At 42.0% G+C, this 20,466-nt stretch overlaps 1 long non-coding RNA gene across 1 annotated transcript; it reads right to left on the minus strand.

Moving 5' to 3' along the window:
- Nucleotides 1-6,556: 6,556 nt before the first annotated feature.
- Nucleotides 6,557-13,214, minus strand: LOC307205170. Its single transcript, XR_013833936.1, has 2 exons — nt 13,012-13,214; nt 6,557-7,234 (listed from the first exon to the last, which is right to left on the minus strand). It is a non-coding gene; the product is annotated as an uncharacterized lncRNA (long non-coding RNA).
- Nucleotides 13,215-20,466: the final 7,252 nt, after the last annotated feature.

Genomic DNA, 20,466 nt, shown 5'->3' on the forward strand with positions numbered 1-20,466 from the left:
AGAAACATCAAAAATTTTCAGTGCTGGAGGTCATAGATGAAATTCTTTCAGTCTCATTGAGGAAGGGAGCATCTGAATATTTTGATTCAAGTATGTGACACAACAGATGGTTCATGATATCAAAGGCAGTTCAAAAAATCAATTTCAGAGCAACTTAAATTCTTCTAAATAATCTTGTACAAATAACTTACAAGCAGAAGTTGGAGTTCTGCAAGAAGAAAGAAAAATCAGCTGTTCATCTTGAAGGACTATGTTGAAGGTAAGGTAGCATTAATTCATCTAATTGTTTACCAGCTTAATATAATAATCTGATATAATTGTAATATAATAATCTAATATAATAATCTGATTTGATTAGCTTTCTATTTCATGCTGGGTGAATATAGAGCTTCACTGTGCCTTTTGGTTAATTTGTGAACCATGCCCCAAAGTCTTTCTTAATCACATGTTTAATGCTTCAAGGCTGAAGGGACACAGCAGATAGCTAGAAGAAATCAAACTGTACTGATATTAAAAAGGATCATTAAGCTTAGCGTGAGAGAAAGGTCTTGTTTCAGGTTACACTCGGCTATCTTGATTAAAAGTGAAATGTAAGCAAAAGGTATCCAGGAAAAATATTCAAATGCAAGGTGCTCTGAAGAACCACATTTTGTATATGAAGCATGACAACTCCTTATTTTCTCTGTGTTTTAAGAATCCCTGATTTATGTACCTTCACCCCTCCCTCGGTTAAGGCTGAATACTTCATTGATTCATGATAACATTTTAAAGGAGCTGTAACAAGGGACCATTGTTAGTTTTTCATCACATAAGAGTCTGGGATTTATTGCAATAGACTGCCTCATTCCCAAGGGCATAGAAATGATATACAGTACTTGTGTGCCTGCTTATTTTACCACCTCAGGGTCAACAACTGTCTGCAAGAGAAAAATAAATAAATATATAGTGGCCAAAGGAATAAAGATGTAATGCAACCTTATGCCATAAGGTATATTCCTCCATGCATCAGTCCATATAGAATCAGAGTTGGAAGGGACTCTGAGGGTCATCTGGTCCAACCCCCTGCAGCTGCCCCATACAGGGATCAAACCTGCAACCTTGGTGTTATCAGCACCACATTGTGGTGGCCATTATCGATCCTAGTTACAGGTAGGTAGCCATGTTGGTCTGCCGTAGTCAAAACAAAATAAAAAAATTCCTTTCAGTAGCACCTTAGAGACCAACTAAGTTTGTTATTGGTATGAGCTTTCGTGTGCATGCACACTTCTTCAGATACCAGATGTGCATGCACACGAAAGCTCATACCAATAATAAACTTAGTTAGTCTCTAAGGTGCTACTGGAAGGAATTTTTTTATTTTATTATCGATCCTGACTGCATAGCTTTACAAAGATAGGAAGCTGCCTTGTACTGAATCAGACTATTGGTCCATCTAGCTCAGCTGACATCATGAGTCGGGAACCTGTGGTCCTCCAGCTCTTGCTGAACTACATCTTCCCTACCCAGCTTGGCCAATGATCAGGGACGGTGGATGTTGTAGTTCGGAAACATCTGTATGGTTAAAGTTTACCCACCTCTGGTTTATATTGAATGGCAGAGGCTCTCCTGGGTTTTAGATCGGGGGCACTCCTAGCCCTAGCTGGAGATGCCAGGGACTGAACCTGGGATGGTACGAGACTGAGATAATAATTTTAAAAGGGTTTCCCTTGTGTCTAAACTCCAGCAGTCTTGTGGCTTTGCCTTCCTCTTGGGGAATATAGTTTGCAGTGCTCAAATTACAGGAGAAAAAAATAGGAGACCTTGATGAGATTCTAAAGCCTGACTCTCTGATTTCTTCCAAATCATGATTCCATTTTAAGCTTTCTAAAACACTAGTTTAGGAGTTCAGCATGAAACATATGGATTTCCTCCTAGTCTCCTTGTAATTCAAGCACAGATATTCCTCAGTTCAGGTTCAGGTACAGAGATGTGGTGACACATAGTTAAACTATGGACCTTGCTACCCCAGGAGGCAATGATGGCTACCATCCGTGAAGGCTTTAAATTCGTGGACAAGAAGACTATGCATGGCTATTATACTTGATGGCTCCAATGTTTCCAAATACCAGTTGCTGGAAAGCACAGAAGTGGAGACTGCTCTGGTGCTCAGGTCCTGCTGGACTAAATGGGTCATAGCTCTTATGGAAGACACCCATTGATTTAGCATCTTAGAAAGATGACACTTGAAACAACATCCCCAGATGTTCTAACAGATTACATCTCTATAGGGGGAGGCATTTCTGCTGGTATACTTTGGCCGTATTGCATTCCTAAACAGGGATGTTAAATAATAATAAATGGGTCAAAATCAATTTAAATGCTTACTTTGGGGAACTGGCCATTGCCTTCTGCATTAACATAACCACTGAACACTGTAAGCCAGGCATCCCCAAATTTGGCCCTCCAGCTGTTTTAGGACTACAACTCCCATCATCCCTAGCTAACAGGACCATCCCTAGCTAACAGGTCAGGGATGATAGGAATTGTAGTCCCAAAACAGCTGGAGGGCCAAGTTTGGGGATGCCTGCTGTAAGCACTATTTGACCATCATTGATTTAATCATAAATTAGTAGGAAAGAACAGACTCGCCTTGAACAGCTAAAAGAGGCTCCTGAGAGGCTCCTGGGACATTGCTGGAAAAACGCTTGGGTTGGGGCAACTGGCTAAAATGTTTAAAATGTTTAAAATGGTTCTAATTTTGGTTCCTGTTTTGTTTTTGTCAGGTTGGTGTTGGTTAAATGTTTACTTGGGGTTGGTGGTTATTTTAATTAGGCTATAACTGCAAACTTTTTGTTATAATTGTTATTGTTGTTATTGTTATTATTGGTTTCTATTGATTTATTGAGTTGTTTGTTGCTTGTATAGGATATTTTGTTTGATGTTTGATGTTTTGTTCTGTTTTTATATATGTTGTAAGATGCCCTGAGTGGCTGGGGAAACGTGGCCAGATGGGCGGGATATAAATGAAAAAAATTATTATCATTATTATTATCAGTGATCCTTTAATGGCAGTGGAATAGGTGGAAGAAACATTCATGTCATACAGGCATTGTGCCAGTTAATACTGGTTTGCTAACATTAATTGTTCACACATTCTAACTACATTTTGAATATTTGTATTTTAGGGGGTTCATTTGAAAGGCTCTAAATAACGGAAATTAAAAGCCTATTTTAATCAAGGCTTTTTATTCTGATAAAATTAAAGACTATAAATAACATGTTATTAGGTAGGATGTTGTCCCAATAAGAATAGCTGCCTGGTAATTGCATTAGTCTACCATTCAGCTTTTGTTCTGTATCTTAATTTACTGCATACTCACTAGCATGTGAATTACAGGAGGTGTCATGTGGCTATTCTGTTCAGAGGCGTCCCTATCATAATTTGGAGGGTGGGGAATGATTCCTAAATTGCAAGGGAAATTAAACTATGAATGAGGCACAGTTGGCTGACTTTCCCAGTTTTGGAAACTAGGCAAAAACTACGCAGATCCATCTATTAAGGCATCAAAGTTTTATTTTATTTGTTTATTGTTTAAGAAATTTCTAAACCACCCTTCACCTAAAGTGATCATAGGACAGTTCATTAAAAAAATAAGTTAATATAGGGACACAATACATAATAATCAAAACAGTAAAATACCAGTAATTATAATAAATTACACACATAGCACAATTTAAAACACCAAAAAATGACTTACCGTAACACATCAGCCACTAAAAGCACACAAAAAATGCTTTTTACTTTTTTTAATTTTTTATGTAGCATCTGAAAGAAAACAAAGGCATATTTCACAGACAAAGACACACATGTGCACACACAAATATGCTACAATATTATGAGTGGTACTGTTTCAAGGCTGAGTTCATAGGAGCCAACTCCTAGGGGCCGTGGGGGCTTTGGCTCCTACGATAAAATATTTGAGGGGACTGGGCATCCCCATTCAAATGTTGTGTGTGCACTGCGTCATGTGATCAGTTATGCAGGGCGGGGCTTACCTGGGCCCCAACAATATTTTATTCAAGTTGGCATCCCTGGCTGGGTTTATGACTGGGACTCCATGTCAGCCTCAACAAACCTGTCACCCTCCAGATGTTTTGAACCACAACTCCTATCTGCCCCAATCAGCATGAAGTGCACAAACAGAAAATGTTTCCAGTGTAATAATAATAATAATAATAATAATAATAATAATAATAATAATTGTTCCCTGCCCATCTGACTGGGTTGCCCCAGCCACACTGTGTGGCTTCCAAGAAAATATAAAAACACAGTGAGACATCAAGCATTTGAAAAACAAACAAAAAACCACCCTATACAGGGTTGTCTTCAGATGCCTTCTAAAAGTCATGTAGGTGTTTATCTCCTTGATGGGAGGGCGTTCCAAAGGGAGGGTGCTACTGCAAAAAGCCCTCTGCCTGGTTCCCTGTAACTTCACTTCTCACAGTGAGGGAACCTCCAGAAGGCCTTCGGAACTCAACCTCAGTGTCTGCACTGAACGATGAGGAAGGGGAAGATTTCCTTCTGGCAGCCCCTCAGATCTCATGGGGTGCCGTTCCAGAGAGAGTTGTGGGACACTGCCATTATGAAGGCAAGTAAACAGAAGATAACAAAGAAAAGAGAGTATTTGCTGCATGTGATTCCACGCTCTGTAATTAAATATTGCTGCAGGTTCTGGCTAATTCATGCAGAGAAGCTCCTTAATGACATGAAACAGTTTCCTCAAACTCAGTCTGGTTAACCATATGATATCAAACAAGAATCATACCTGCCAAGATTTCTAGGGCAATTTCTTACATCCTGATCCCCAGACTGGACTCAGAGACTTCCATATGCCTTTGGAGCATATTATGTGTTTCAATATGTGAGGAAAGATATCTAAGAAAAATGAGGAACTAGAAAGTTTATGAGCCTCTTATGGGCTGCTTCACACACATACCCATTAATCCAGGCACAGGCAAACTTGGCCTTCCAGATGTTTTGGGACTACAACTCCCATCATCCCTGACCACTGGTCTGTTAGCTAGGGATGCTGGGAGTTGTAGTCTGAAAATATCTGGAGGGCTGAGTTTGCCTATGCCTGCATTAGTCACCTGATGGCCACCGTATTATCAAGTGCAGGTCTGAAAGTGTGAATGAATGAGAACCAACATTGGTCAAATGCTTGCTGAAGTTCTGCAAGGCAGAAGTTGCATAGTACCCTGAATCACCTGAGCCTTATTGTTTTCTAATGGAGCCAATTCACATGTTTAGCTGGAACTCATTAAGCATTAACCAATCAAATAATGAGATTTCAAGTGATATACATCTATGTATGAGCTAATCCTCTGAGGCCTCTTGCTGAAGATGGGACCGCTCCTTTCTCACTCAGTTATGTGAGTGGCTCAGATATTTCAACAACAGTCTTTCAAAGGTAATTCTAATAGAAAATCAAACCACATACATTTTCAATGTGTTTACTCAGCAGCATACAGAGGGAACATAAAGATTTCTTTAAAAATCAGCTCATTGCCATTTTCCTCACAGTTTGCCTTGCTTGTTTTCCTATAAGCCTCCAATCCCGGTGCAATTGATAACAGCTGAATTACTGCTTGTAACTGAGTGCATGGTAATGCATGTCTATAGAATCCGACTGCCAAGGCTAGGGGATCAGGCTTCTCAATTGTACAGGGAGCTTAGCATGCAGAAAGCAGGCTCCCTTCTTCAAGAGCTTATGCCCAACATGGTGACTGTGACACCAGAAAGAGACTGACAAATTGTGGCTGGGAGGGGGCTGGATGCTGTTCCTGCCTGAAGATGGCTAAAGTTACACCAAAATTCCACCTGGCACAAAATTTGAGGTGGCTCCAAAGGGTTCTGCTTGAGCCAAACCTCCAAGGAATTTCAAGGGAAGTTTAAAGTATTTTGAGAAAAATAGAGTGGAATTTCTTTGGGGGCTGCCATAAATCCTTTTCTGCATTTGTCTTACCCGTACTGTGTAGGGTACACCTTTTGCATTCAGGCAAATGCATTGAGACAGTCACACTGAAGCACTTCAACCTTGTGCAGGTGATATATAACCTTGTGCAGGTTACCATATTTATTTTAATTTATTTCAGGTATTTATATGCCACCCTATAACAACCAAGTCCTCAGGGAGGCTTGTGACCAGGATAACAGCTTTTGATAACCAAAAATTGAAGACAAACAAAATCCAGGTTTACCATGCAGATAAATATAAAGTGGTACCTCAGGTTACAGACGCTTCAGGTTACAGACACTTCAGGTTACAGACTCTGCTAACCCAGAAATAGTATCTCAGGTTAAGAACTTTGCTTCAGGATGAGAACAGAAATTGCACAGCAGCAGCAGGAGGCCCCATTAGCTAAAGTGGTGCTTCAGGTTAAGAACAGTTTCAAGTTAAGAACGGACCTCCAGAACGAATTAAGTTCTTAACCAGAGGTACCACTGCATTGCAAAATGTTCAATGACACCCAGGTATGTCCAATAACAGAGGGATTATAGAGACATTGCACAATGTAGTTTTGCCTCTCACGTAGAGATGAATTCATTTTTATTGATTTCCACTGATGCCTATTTTGTGTCTGCTTCCTACACTCCTTTTGTATTTGTCCACATCACAGAGGTAGAACATGTGTTTTCCACACAGAAGGACTCAGGTTCAATTCCATCCCTCTTCACCTAAAAGGATCTCTGGCAGGACCAAAAAAAGACTTCCACCTGTGGCCTTGGAAATTTGCTTTCCAAAAGAGAGCATTTGAGGTGACCCAAAAGCTTTGTCTCTGTTTTGGTTTGTAATGGATACCTGGTGAAAATACTGTCAGGAGCTGACATGTAACCTGCAAAGTTACATTACTCCCTGGGTCCATTTTGCCTTGCATTATGCTCCTGTTTAAGCAGTGTGAATCTTGTGATAATATACCTTAGTCATGAGGCCAGATACCACTGGACTTAGTTGTATCTGTGTGGACTCAGGGGTTTCCTATTGTTATTCTGCTCTTGTTTCAAAAGGAGCAAGGAAGTTCTTTTCTAGCTTCCTGGTGTTTGTGCCTTCAAAGTCTCCCATGACAGCAAGGAAAGTATCTAAAATTCTGGAAGGATAATTTTGCTGCAGTTTTCAATTCATATAGTTTGTTCAATTCTTCCTACCACCAACAACCATATATTACCAATGCAAGCATGTGCATTGATAAAACACTGCAAAAGAAAAAAGAACACCAATGAGATGGAGGTATAATTGTACTGACATTCTTTCTTTGCTGTGTATTACTGGTGTGAACACCCATTCTGTTAGCAAAACTCAATTCAAAGAGAATCTTGATAGAACTGTACATGCAATCACATGATAACTGCTTTTTACAATGTTTTGCGTGGCTATTCCCGCCCCCTCCCAGATGGAGTAAATAAAGACACCGGACACCAGAAATTTAGGTTAATGGGCGAAAAATGGCCACAACTTTATTGATTACAGGTAAGAGCGGTATTGGCTTAGGCATTGGCCCTAACAGACTATCCGGTCTAACCGGGAAGGGTTAAACACCAGCAGGGGGAGCCCCCGAGATGCACATCCCTAGGCGCTCCCCGAGGGGTTACCGCTCGGGAGCGCGCTTTAGGCCCTAGCCTCCGTAGGTTTCGGACGAGGCGACGCCCCTCGGAGTCCTTTAACGAACTACCCTTCAAGATTTGGGGGAGGTGATGGCGTTCCTCCCCCCCCCCCGATCTCATTTGCATGACAATACCCCGGCCAATGCCTAACCGCCACCTGAGCCAGCTGCTGTAGAGGAGGGAAAGGAGCGAGCCAGGGGCTGCCCCAACCTTAAGTGCCCCTAGCTCGGTCCGCCCCTGCCGCCAGCCGATTGGCTGACGCTGCAGGAGATGAATAGTAATGGGAATCCCCTGATCCTGCGGGGCTGGAGTCAGCCCCGCGAGAGTGTGGGCAGGGTCGTGAGCCCGCAACACCACCCCCCTCCTAAATTCAGGAGTGGCTTTGTCAATGTGCATGTGGTATCAAGAATGTGGGGAGGGCAGAATGAATGCAAGGAATTAAAATTTGTTGCAAACCACAAATGCTCAAGGCTTCCTCTGTTCAAAAATTAGGAAAGAGAGAGTATGTGAAATGTAGGATTCCTAATGCATTTGTTCCACATTGAAATACCAGCTTCTGCTTACAAACTATAATCCTTAGACAAATTTATTGGGGGTGGGATTCAGAAACATTCTAAGCCCTGTATGAAGCTACTGATTTTACTTCAAGTGCAGCTGCACAAATTTTGAGGAATCTTTGTAAAGCTAATAGTATTTACATTTGATACCAGTTGTAAAACCCCATGTTTTCTCAAGTTAAGTTACATACCACTGCAGCATAGTTCTGAAATTGGTAGGTCTGAGTAGGGTAAAGATCAACTGGTAAAGGGATCTGGTAAACTTCTGTCCCATTGGAAATGTTCAGAGGAGTAAATTCTGCAATAGAAACTAGGTTGAAGCATCATGGAATCATAAAAGCTGGATGGGACCAAATTGACAGCTAGCTGAAATGCCTGAAGATACAAAATATCAGCTGCTACTGTATCCCTGATACATGGCCAACAAATCTCCAGTTAAAAATTTCTAATGAAGGAGAGTTGACCACCTTCTAAGGCAATCTGCTCTTCCCAATGTTTGGTCTAAATCCCTATTGTTGTAATTAATAACAATATAAATCTTTACAGTAGTACCTTGGGTTACATATGCTTCAGGTTACAGACTCAGCTAACCCAGAAATAGTGCTTCAGGTTAAGAACTTTGCTTCAGGATGAGAACAGAAATCGTGCTGCGGCAGCAGAAGGTGCCATTAGCTAAAGTGGTGCTTCTGGTTAAGAACAGTTTCAGGTTAAGTACAGACTTCCGGAATGAATTAAGTACTTAACCCGAGGTACCACTGTATTTTGTTTTTGTTTTTTTATAAATAATATTTATTTTAAAAAAATTGAAGTTTACAAAAAGCAAAAGTAAAAACACCATATCAAACAAGAACAAAACAACGCATCACAATAAGAAAGAAGAGGAAGAAGAAGAGAAAACACAGCTAATCTTCCCATAACTTGTCTTTCATTTGCTTGTTTCCTTGACCTCCTCACACCTCCCTTTTTTGTATTCTAGTTCAGTTAACTATTTCAGCAAATCCTTTCCATCTTTTCCACTTTTTGTTCTGTAATTTATCTTAATATAATGTAACTTTACTTTCCCTCCTTTCACCAATTAACAATCTATTTTTTCCTAAACCCTTATAACATTTCTGCTAAAACCACATAACTTCATTCCAACATCCTTCTAACATTCATTAATTTTACAATGTTTCTGTAGATAGTCTTTAAATTTCTTCCAATCTTCCTCCACCGACTCTTCTCCCTGGTCTCGGATTCTGCCAGTCATTTCCGCCAGTTCCATGTAGTCCATCACCTTCATCTGCCATTCTTCCCGGGTGGGTAGATCTTGTGTCTTCTAGTACTTTGCAATAAGTATTCTTGCTGCTGTTGTAGCATACATAAAGAAAGTTCTATCCTTCTTTGACACCAAATGCCCAGGAGAAAGGCCTCTGGTTTCTTCAGAAAGGTATATTTAAATACCTTTTTCATTTCATTATAGATCATCTCCCAGAAAGTCTTAATCTTTGGGCATGTCCACCAAAGGTGAAAGAATGTACCTTCCGTCTCTTTACATTTCCAACATTTATTATCGGGCAAATGATAAATTTTTGCAAGCTTGACTGGTGTCATGTACCACCTCCGAGGCACCACTGTATTTTGGTCCAAGGACCCATAGAACAATTTCAGAATTTGTGATTTGAATCTATTAGTTCAGGTCTTACCCTCTGGAGGAACTGAAAACATTTTTCCCTATCATCTATGCTAGTAGTAGAGAATCAGTTGCCCTTCAAATGTCGCTGGACTACAGTTCCCATCCCTGACTATTACCCATGCTGGCAGCAGCTGATGAGAGGTGGAGTTTAGTTCTCCATTCCAGAGCTATGTGGCAGTCCTTCAAAAAATTGAAGATGGCTATCATATTGCCTCTTAACCATCTTTTCCAGGCTAAACATATCCTATTTCTAGTTCTTCATAAGACTTGGCTTCTAGAGCACTCATCTTCTGTATCTCCTTCCTCTGGGCACATCCTGGAGCGTGTGTAATCTCTATAAGGGATATCTGGGGTATCTATTTTCATGCACACAAACTACTTGCATCAAAGAAGTTCAGAGCCTCCTCCTCCTCAAGTTTCAACACTAACACCCACCCCCTGCAATTATCACATCTGACATACCTTCCAGCTCTTTGACATTAACACAGGAACCGAAGATGGTTGTTAAGTAAAGTTTAACAGGGGAAAAGGTTCAAAATTATAATTTAAAATGTGTGCAACTGGCATTTTGAAAACAGAAGGTTCCCTACTATAGCCTGGTAATACTGAGTTCTTTGAAATATGACAATTAATGGGACTACATTCACAAATGCCTCTCCCCCTCCCCATAAGAGTCCCCAGGATTGTCATGAAAATGAACCAATTTTGAGCTATTTTCTGCTCACATTTGGAACCTTCAGCATAAAAATCAGACACTGACCTGGCACTCTGTTCACAGTCATGTGAATTATACTACCCTTCCATCCTACACTGACCTTTTCCCAGCTGTATAATTTGATGGGGTGGTGGCTACTGCTCCTGCCTCTTTTATAGCTTCTTCATACCAAGGGTATAGAGTGGGCAAAGGAGGGGTCAGCCAGTTGCAACAGAGAACACAGGAATAAAGCTTTCAGGAATAAAGCTTTCAAAGCCAGCTCTGCATTAGATGAGGAACAATCCTTTTTTCTCAGAAAGATAAGGGTCTGTTCCTTCGTTTCTCTGGTTGCATTACTAATTTGTAGCAAATCAGGGGCCCAACAGGTAGGCTGCATTGGGCATGCAGATTTTGTACTGAATACAAGGGAGACACACTACCCTGCCACTACGGTTCTTTGGTGTGTTGTTCCCGGGGGGCTAAACGAGAGGCGAGGTCTGAGTCCAGTCCAAGGTTGATGGTGCGGTATGGAGGCTGTCCATTAAAGCTGTAGCTGGGTCCAAGGCGGGGGGGTCAGGAACTCTGGCAGACGTGCAGGCAGGAACAGGCTAGCAACAACGCTGCTCCCACAACCTGGGACTGGGGCTGACTGGCTTTTATCTGCCCCGAGGCATAGGGTGGCCCCAGTCCACAGGTGACTCGCCTCTCCTGGCCTGGAGGCGAGCACTCCTCCTGCGGGAACTTAGTTCCCTCCGCCTCTCTGCCCTGAGCCTCTGCAGCTCAGGAGAGGCTGGAGGGTTACCAGACCCAGAGGCAACCTCCTCTTCCCCTGACAGGGCTGAGAGTGGAGCACCTACAGGCAATGGGTCCTCCATAATCTCAGGGGCCAGAGCAGACTCAGCTGGTGCCTGCACCTGAGGATCCAGCACAGGTGAGGACCCTTCAGGCTCAAGCCCCAGCCCCGGCTCAGCTGGTTCTGGAGGCGGGGACTCCAGTGCAGGCTGGGATTCCTCAGGTTCAGCCTCTGAGTCCAAATCCCAGGCCATCACATTTGGCAGCCATGAGGGAGAGAAGCCCCTGCTCTGGTTGGTGGAGATATTTTTTCATTTGGACTGGCTTTTGTTTCATAAGCTCAGTGGCGTAGGAAGGGGTGTGTGGTGGGTGTGGGTCACCCCAGGCGTCATCACTGAGGGGGGTGACAAAATGGCAAAGATATGTGTTTTTAAAATAAAATAAAATTGGGCTTACAACACTTTTTTGAAAAAATAATATTGAAAACAAGTTAAATAACTTTGTCTGACAATTAATTAACCTCAGCAAGTCAACATAATACGTATTGGAACTTTTTAGTTCAGTCAACAAACGCAACAAAACATGGCTGAACTTGGCACTGTGTAGTGGAGAACGTATGGATAAGGAAGGAAAAGGGGTGTTTCTTTCCGCTGATTCCCTGAAGTCTGTCTCTGCAGTTTGTACTCGAGCAAGACATAAGCAACCAGTGACTCATCATCACTCATCCCACAACCAATCCTATCCGCTGCCGTGCCAGTTAGTCACCCCACATCATTCTGTTGAGTTAGTTGTGCTGAATTTATTTTTGTTACATTTTTTATTTCACTGATTCATTGTGATCATCCTCTTCTCTATAATATTGAGTTTGGTAGGTAACATAAACATGATGTGCATGCTATTTGTTTGTATTTGTACATTAAGCCAAAGCTGCAAAATTCAGTAAAAAAACTTCATTCATAAGAAATTCACATCGCGAAAAAAGGTTTTAAGTGCTTATGCTCACAGTGTTAAGTAAATAAACCAGAAAATAACACTTGCAGCTGTATCTTATTTTTCCTTCTTTAAATAATTTCAATAGGGGGGGGAGGTTGACAAGAAATTTTTCGCACCGGGTACCACCTGACCTTGCTACGCCACTGCATAAGCTCACTTGTAAATATACTGTCATTTGTTTTAGCTGGTTGTTTTTATCCAGTTTATTGGCACCTTACCTGTCTGTGTTTATGTTTGTTTCTTTTTTTTAACTCCATATTGTATTATGTAATTGCTGTTAACTGCCATGAGCATCATTTGAAAGGTACATAGTAGGGCTGTGCACAGTCCCCTCAAATTGCCATGTGGCTCCAATTGTGGGGGTGGAGTGGGTTCAGGTTAACATTGGAACTACCACCCCACCTCACACCAGATCAGCTGCTTGATAGGTCCAATGCCCTCAGAAGTGTTTCAGAGAGGAGATTTTCTGTGGCAGCCCTTAAGCTGTGGAATTTATTTCCCACAGATAGGTGCCTAACACTTTCATTGTGTAATTTTCATCATATGCCAAAAACAACCTCTTGCCTTTGACACCTGAGATATATATTTTAGGACCTATCCTATTACCTTGACTGAATCTTTTAAAACTGCTTTTAATATTTAAATTGTTGCAACCTACCCTGAGATCTCATGGTGAAAGGGAGGGAAGAAATGAACTAAATAGTAGTAGTAAGTGGCAGTGACAGAATCCATGCAGCCAGTAGTGAGTGGAATAGGATCAACCTGATCCTGAGCTGGTTCCACTGTATTAGGCCTCATCTAGGCCTGATTATTACCCTAGCTCCATATTGGCACAGAGATCATCCTGCTCATCCAACTTGCACCCTGGCCAGCAAAGTCTGCATTTATCTCATTCAGAAGACTTACCTATGATTGAGTAACAATTGGTTACTATGGAAACACATCACCTGAATATCCCAGGCTATTAACACTCCCTTGTCAAGTCCAAAATTTCTACCTAGGCTTTGCCTTAAGCCAGGCATAGGCAACCTTTGGCCCTCCAGATGTTTTGGCCTACAACTCCCATGATCCCTAGCTACCAGTATCAGTGGTCAGGAATGTTGGGAATTGTAGTCCAAAACAGCTGGAGGGCCAAAGGTTGCCTATGCTTGCCTTAAGCTTTCCCTCAGTCATAGTCCTATTCACAGAACATTATAAAATGGATTAATTATTCTACTCCCCTCCACACCCAAGAAACAATCATTTAGTCTTCACTGAGGTACAAGAGAGGCTATCCTAACCTTGGGATCTTTATATGTCATCAAGTCCTTCATTTAAGGCTTTGAGCACTCCTCTGATCCAAAGCATAAGAAAAATGAATAAATGCATTATTTAGTTGTCATTCGTTTCTGTGTTCTAGTGCTTAGTGTTGACATTTACCTTTGTGTTTTCCTTCCCCACCCCCATTTTCAGCCTGGCATAATTTTCCTGGGGAAATTGCACACTTGTCAGATCACCTGATTAAGAGCTCCGTTTTCATTACTATAAAAACCAACATGCTTGCCGAATCATTAAGGAGCAGATTGGTCAGTAATAATAATCAGTATCCTGCTATAAATACAGCTCAGTATGTTTAATGAGGTAGCCTACTCAAATACTAAAGATTTTAATACAGGCATTACTGGAGCTGTATTAGCTTGAGCAAGAAATGCCATTATGCCCCTTTAAAGGGTTTAATTTCAACTGTTAACTCATTGTCAGAAAACCTGAGTTAAAACCTCACAGAATCCCTGGATTATCAAAAGGATTTCTCTGTAGTAATAGGGTTGAGATCTTTCATCTGCCTTGTGTCTTTAAATCAGGTGTGTCCATCTTGTGACATACCAAGGCAAATATATTGAATTCCCTCAATATGTGTTGTAGTTTCTCAGGTGCTTGATAGTCCCATAGATTTCCTTTTGTGTTAGCAATCCCAGGCAGACAGTAGTAATAATGATGCTGATGATAATCCACAATGTTTATCAAGTCCTGGATATATTGCCAGTTTAGGTCCATTTTAGCAGGTCTCAAGTCTTATAGACCTGTTTCCTTCCCATTCCTCCCCCCCCCCCCCAATCAACTAATGTATGTTGATAGCTTAATCTAAAATGAAGGCAGGCTGCTTAGTTATTGAACAAGGTTTGCATTTAGGAATTATTCTAACTGGATTTTCTGTTTGTATTTGGCCATTTTGATAACAAAAACAACAGTCACGGGCCAATTATTCTATGATGGGATGGGAAGTTGTAACAGTGTTGGCAACAGAGAATATGTCTTTTTGTGCATTTCAGGTATTCTTGGGCTCTGTAGTGCCACTTGGCACCCATGGATGTCCCTGCTGTTGCTGGATATTTAAAGAAAAGTTTTCTTCAATACCCCTCTTTCTCTTTAACTCTACCCCAAATGGCACCAGGCTACCTGGAAAATGAAATGCAGACTTCTAGCTGTGCCACTCTCTTCCTTTTCCAAGAATATCTCTGAGTCCCATAGACACTTCACTCAGAAAAGGAAAGGAGGAGGAGGAGGAGGCAGGTAGATACTGGTGCTTGGTCTTCCAGGTGCCTGCTAAAGCTGACTTGACTGCTGTCTGGTAAGTGTGGAAGATGGAGGACTGGAGTAATAGAGGTGGGGAAGACTTTAGGTGGTATTTTACCTGATATTCTGGAGTCCTACTTTAAGTGTTTGTATGCTTCTGCATTGTCCGTTTTTAAGGAGTGGGGTAGGTGGTTTTTGTGTTTGGGGTGATGTTTTGCATGTTTCTTGGAGTATATGCATTACTGGCTTTGGGGGGGGGGGTAATTTTCATGACTTTTTGGAGTAGTTGTGTTCCTCTGAGCATCTACCAGTTTTTCTTCTCTGAAGTGTATTTTCCTGTTGTGTTTTGTGAGGGTAGGGACGCAGGTGGCACTGTGGGTTAAAGCCTCAGCGCCTAGGACTTGCCGATCGAAAGGTCGGCGGTTCGAATCCCTGCGGCGGGGTGCGCTCCCGCTGCTTGGTCCCAGCGCCTGCCAACCTAGCAGTTCGAAAGCACCTGCGGGTGCAAGTAGATAAATAGGGACCGCTTACCAGCGGGAAGGTAAACGGCGTTTCCGTGTGCGGCTCTGGCTCGCCAGAGCAGCGATGTCACGCTGGCCACATGACCCGGAAGTGTCTCCAGACAGCGCTGGCCCCTGGCCTCTTAAGTGAGATGGGCGCACAACCCCAGAGTCTGTCAAGACTGGCCTGTACGGGCAGGGGTACCTTTACCTTTACCTTTTTTGTGAGGGTAAATGTGTGACTTGGTACTCGGTGTTCAATTCTGACCTGTGTAATCAGTTTCTTGGGAGGTTATTTGGCCTTGGTGCTGAGGAAGGTCCCCTAGGCAGCCATTTTGTGACCAGGAAGACTTTTCTATGGCAGCCAATGTGCAGTGATGCCACAAGTTTCTCAGATTTCCAGACCCAGAACCATTGAGGGATGGGGGCTTTTCTGTTTAGTCAAATGTTAAGCCACCTAGTTAAAGCATTTTTTTTCTTTTTATAAAACAGAATTGCTCTTATTCAAGATTACCTGTAGTTATAATAATTTATGCTTCCGTTTCTTTCATAGGGTTTTCCTGTAGCACTCAAATTCCTTAAAGTGGTCTTGGTGAGCCTTTAAAAGCAATTCTGTGCATGGTTACTCAGAATTAAGTCCTGCTGACAGGAATTCAAAGTCAGGGCAAAGAATTCAGCTTTCCTAATCCCTATGCTGACTTCCCAAATGACGCTTCCTTCTCAGAACCTGTTTGCTTCTTTCATATATTATGTTACAGCCAGTTGGGCAGGGTATAAATAGAACAACAACAAGTGATGTGCCACTATGTGTCCTCACCTTCATTTGAAAGGATATGAAGTGCAACTATGCAACTCTTCGCACAGAGATGTGTTGCTTCTTGCCTTCTAGATGTTGTTGGACTCCTCCAGCTCCCATCATTCTTCACCCTTAGCCATGCTGGCTGGGGCTGATGGGAATTGGAGTCTAACAACATCTGGAGGGCCACGGGTGTCCCCCCATCATTGATTTAACACACTCAGAACAAACAGTGCATACCTCTCAGCTGTGCTGAACATTCTCCTGGAATGTGAAGTACTTTAACAGTAACACTATGAAGCCCATGATGCAATTGGATTTTGATCACACAATGGTTACAGTATGATGGAGAGCAGCACAAATGGACTCAGACATCCGGCTCATTAAAAGGAAATCGGAATTGACAACTGTGATGGAGGACAACAGAAATGGCATCAGGTACAATCCAGCAGGACAAATGAATTTTCAGTAGTAATCCATGGTTCTGAGTCATTTGAATAGACTACAGACCAAATTCCTCTCTAGGATTGCACATCTCCAATGAAAAATCCATAATAGAAAGCCCCTGAATAAAGAGCTGCAGCTTTGAAAAAAAGCAAATGCTGAAAGGCACTGGAGTGCTGTTGGAAGACCCTATTATAGAGAAGGAAGTGCAAAGACTAATCATAACTCTTGTCACTTTCATAGGATTGGTCAAATATGATACCGAGGAGCTCAGCAAAGCAATTGAGAAGTGACTGTCCAAATGACACTATAAGAAGTGTTGGTTCAAATGATCTTGTCACTTTCTCTGAGCATCTTTTGCTCTTCTTATATATTGCTATGTAAGAGAGAGATAGCAATGAGCTCTCATCCTTATTTGAAGGGGTATAAAGCATTTTTGACCCTTAACACTGAAGTATATAGACCATAATAGGGATGGACAAGCATGTCAATTTTGGTTGTCTTTGTTTCTCATGTTTCCAATCTTAATTCAGCTCTCTACATTTTTGCAATGATAAGAATTCATCAACATTTTAGAGCATTTTCCCCCTAAATTCATTTCTGCAGGGCTTTTTTTCTGGAGGTACGCAGGAGTATGCATAGCCCTAAATATTTTGTGAATCTAAGTTTGGTCTCATTGAGGGGCAGTATTTCAATATTAGTAGGAAAATGAGAGTACCCCTAAACATTTTTTTAGAAAAAAGTGCTGCATTTTTGTATGCAGTTTTGCCCTATATACAAATGTTTGTAAGCATTTCCCCCTAATATAATGCATTTCCGTATGTTATTTTGCTGATATATGCATTCATATGGACACTTTGCACTGCTAAATGCATTGTTTGTACACTTGTCTTGACTATAGGACTGCATTGCAAAAATTGGAGAAGTGCTGTACTCCAAGGTTTATCTTGTGTCCACTTAGACCAGGACCATTAGTGTGGTGACACCTGCCCTTCAAAACAGACCCCGAAAGAACATAAAGCAGGCATCTAGAATATTGACATTTAGGCAGCTGTTCACCCAGGTTTTCCCTAAGGAGTGATCCAACTATGTTTATGCATTAATTTGATCTACTGATTTGTGATGTATTTTCTACTGATCACTATAATTTTACTGTTGATTTTTATCTTGCTCACCACCATGTTGGAAGTGTAGGGGTTTTTCCCCCCACCCAAAATAAATATGCAGGGAAGGCTAAGCTTTCATCCAGTGACATGCAGTGAATAATTTTTTTTGTAGGGAACAATTAGGACCACAATTAGGGCCACAGGTGCCAACTTGCAATGGTGATTTTGTGGGGGGGGGGTGGAATCTTGATGTCCTGATGTTGTGTGTGAGAGCGTTGTGCCTTCCTCGCTAAGCTGTGCAGAAACTTACTGGGCTTTGGGAATGGGGTGCCAGGGCTCTGACAGGATGCTGGAGCCCTGCTGCCTCCTTCCCAAAGCCAGGCGGGTGGTGGGAGGGCTCTTGGACCCATTGGAGCATCCCACATTTCCCTACTGACAGACTTCATACCACTGCTTTCAACATCCCTGGTCATTGCCATGTTGACTAGGGCTGTATCTAGACAGTCACAGGTTAGATACCTCTGCCACAGAACTGGCTGGCATAAGAAAATCAAAGTATAGGGAGCTCTGTGTAGAATTGTTTTCAGGAAATGATGCTTATGAAAATTCATACACACACACGCACACACAGCCTTATAAATGTGGAACGGGGGGGGGGGGGGAGATTGGTTACCACTGATGAAAAGATACTTCCCAAGATGCGTTAAAATACTGCTTAGCAACTGGAACATTAGATTTGAACAAATTTGCTAGTTAAACATGCATATTCAAGGGTGGTTTTTGATAGCTGTAGGTACTGCCTAATGCCAGCAAGCCATATAGCTGCTTCAGAGAAATCCCTGGTACCCTTGTGATTTAGAATAGTGATAGAAATAGGAGATAAAGACTTAGCTTTGATATACAAGCCTATTTAAATCTCTGAGGTGAGACACTGAGATAAGGCCTAGCCATCCAAAACTGCTTGAACAGGACCATTAAGCAGAAGCCGTAATAGCTTAGAATAGGCTCTTGTACTATCCAAGGAAATTGTAGTGGGTGTGCCTGAAAGATCGGCTCAGTTATTTTGAGGCATAGGCACAATATGGGACAGAGAAAGCATTTTATGAAAGTTTGCCAAACTTGCTAAGTTTGGCAGCAAGAAAATGTCTGAGAGGGGAGAGGTGCCCAGGTACCCAATGCTAGTAGATATGTGCTGGTGGGCCCCTCATCAGATACAAATAGTTAATCTGCAAGGGTGAAGAACTTTCCCCATATTATTCAACATAGCACTTGTTCCATCAGTGCAAGCATTTCAGCTTGCCAGATGGAATGATCCATCTCTCCTCCTGTTCTGAGGATTCTTGTGATACCCCTCCCCCACAGAGCCAATTTGAGGGGTGCAATGGGGAGGGGGACCCAATTGTGCTAGTGGAAGTCTATGTGTGGGCATCCACTAGCGAAATTCCACTAGCAAGAATCCAGATCCTTGCATCCTACTACAGGCTTCGCTGATACATCTGGTTGGCCACTGAGGGGAATAGGATGCTGGACTAGATAGGCCTTTCGCCTGTTCCAGCAGGACTCTTCTACTGTTCTTTACATTCTTAACTCTTGGGAAAACATATGAGGTCTCTCCCAATTCCAAACTGAGCCGAGGTAAGATTCCCCACCAAAATGACATAACAGGGTGGACTGAGGTGCCCAGATGTACGTCTAATCCTCTTCACAACTTCGATGAGAAACACCTTCAAAAGCCACCCTCACTCTGCTGAGAACCAGTCTCCACAACATTCACTTCCTAATAAAGAGCCCTTTGTGAAAGCCCTTAAGCGTATTATATTGCTAGATCTTACTTTTTTTCTTCTTTCTGGCATTGACAATTACCTTGCCGTAAGCAACTTTATTCCTTTGGCTTACTAACTATATTTCTGAAATCAAGAAGCAGCGATAAATTGCCAATAAAACGTACAATTCTGCTTTAAGAAGAAAACCACAAAGAAGGCAATACTACACTGCAGCATATTTTGCAGCCCAGTGCATCAGGTTTCTTATTGTCAAGCGAATGTTCCCTGTTATAGATTGCAGCACTATAGTTCTTTCCCAGCACATTCTAAAACTTCTTTAAGCTGATGCGCCTTAAAACACTTCCAGTCCTTGGTGGGATTTATGTGGAAGATAAAGTTTGTTGGTTTTATGCAGAGGTACTTTTAACTTGCTTTGCCATGCTGGAAGTGCATTCAGACTTTGCCCTAGAATGTCTATCTAGAAAAAGCAGAGGCCTACAAAGCCTTTAAGCATTCCCCAGACAATCCTATGCCTCATATGTGGATACAGGGCAGTGTGCAAATTAAGTCCTGTGGATCCATGCAGACCCAGAGTTCATAATGACACCAGCCTCAGGCTGTATTCATATATATTATTTTATTCAGACCTTTCATAATACAGTGGTACCTTAGGTTACAGATGCTCCAGGTTACAGACTCTTCAGGTTACAGACTCCGCTAACCCAGAAATAGTACCTCAGGTTAAGAAATTTGCTTCAGGATGAGAACAGAAATCGCATGGCGGTGGCATGGGGGCAGCGGGAGGTCCCATTAGCTAAAGTGGTACCTCAGGTTAAGAACAGTTTCAGGTTAAGAACGAACCTCCAGAACTAATTAAGTTCTTAACCTGAGGTACCACTATGTTACAAAAGCAAAACAAACTATTCTGAACAACAATAAAAACAAAGAAGA

Source organism: Podarcis cretensis, assembly GCF_951804945.1.
Source record: "Podarcis cretensis genome assembly, chromosome: 2".
NCBI lineage: Eukaryota > Metazoa > Chordata > Lepidosauria > Squamata > Lacertidae > Podarcis > Podarcis cretensis.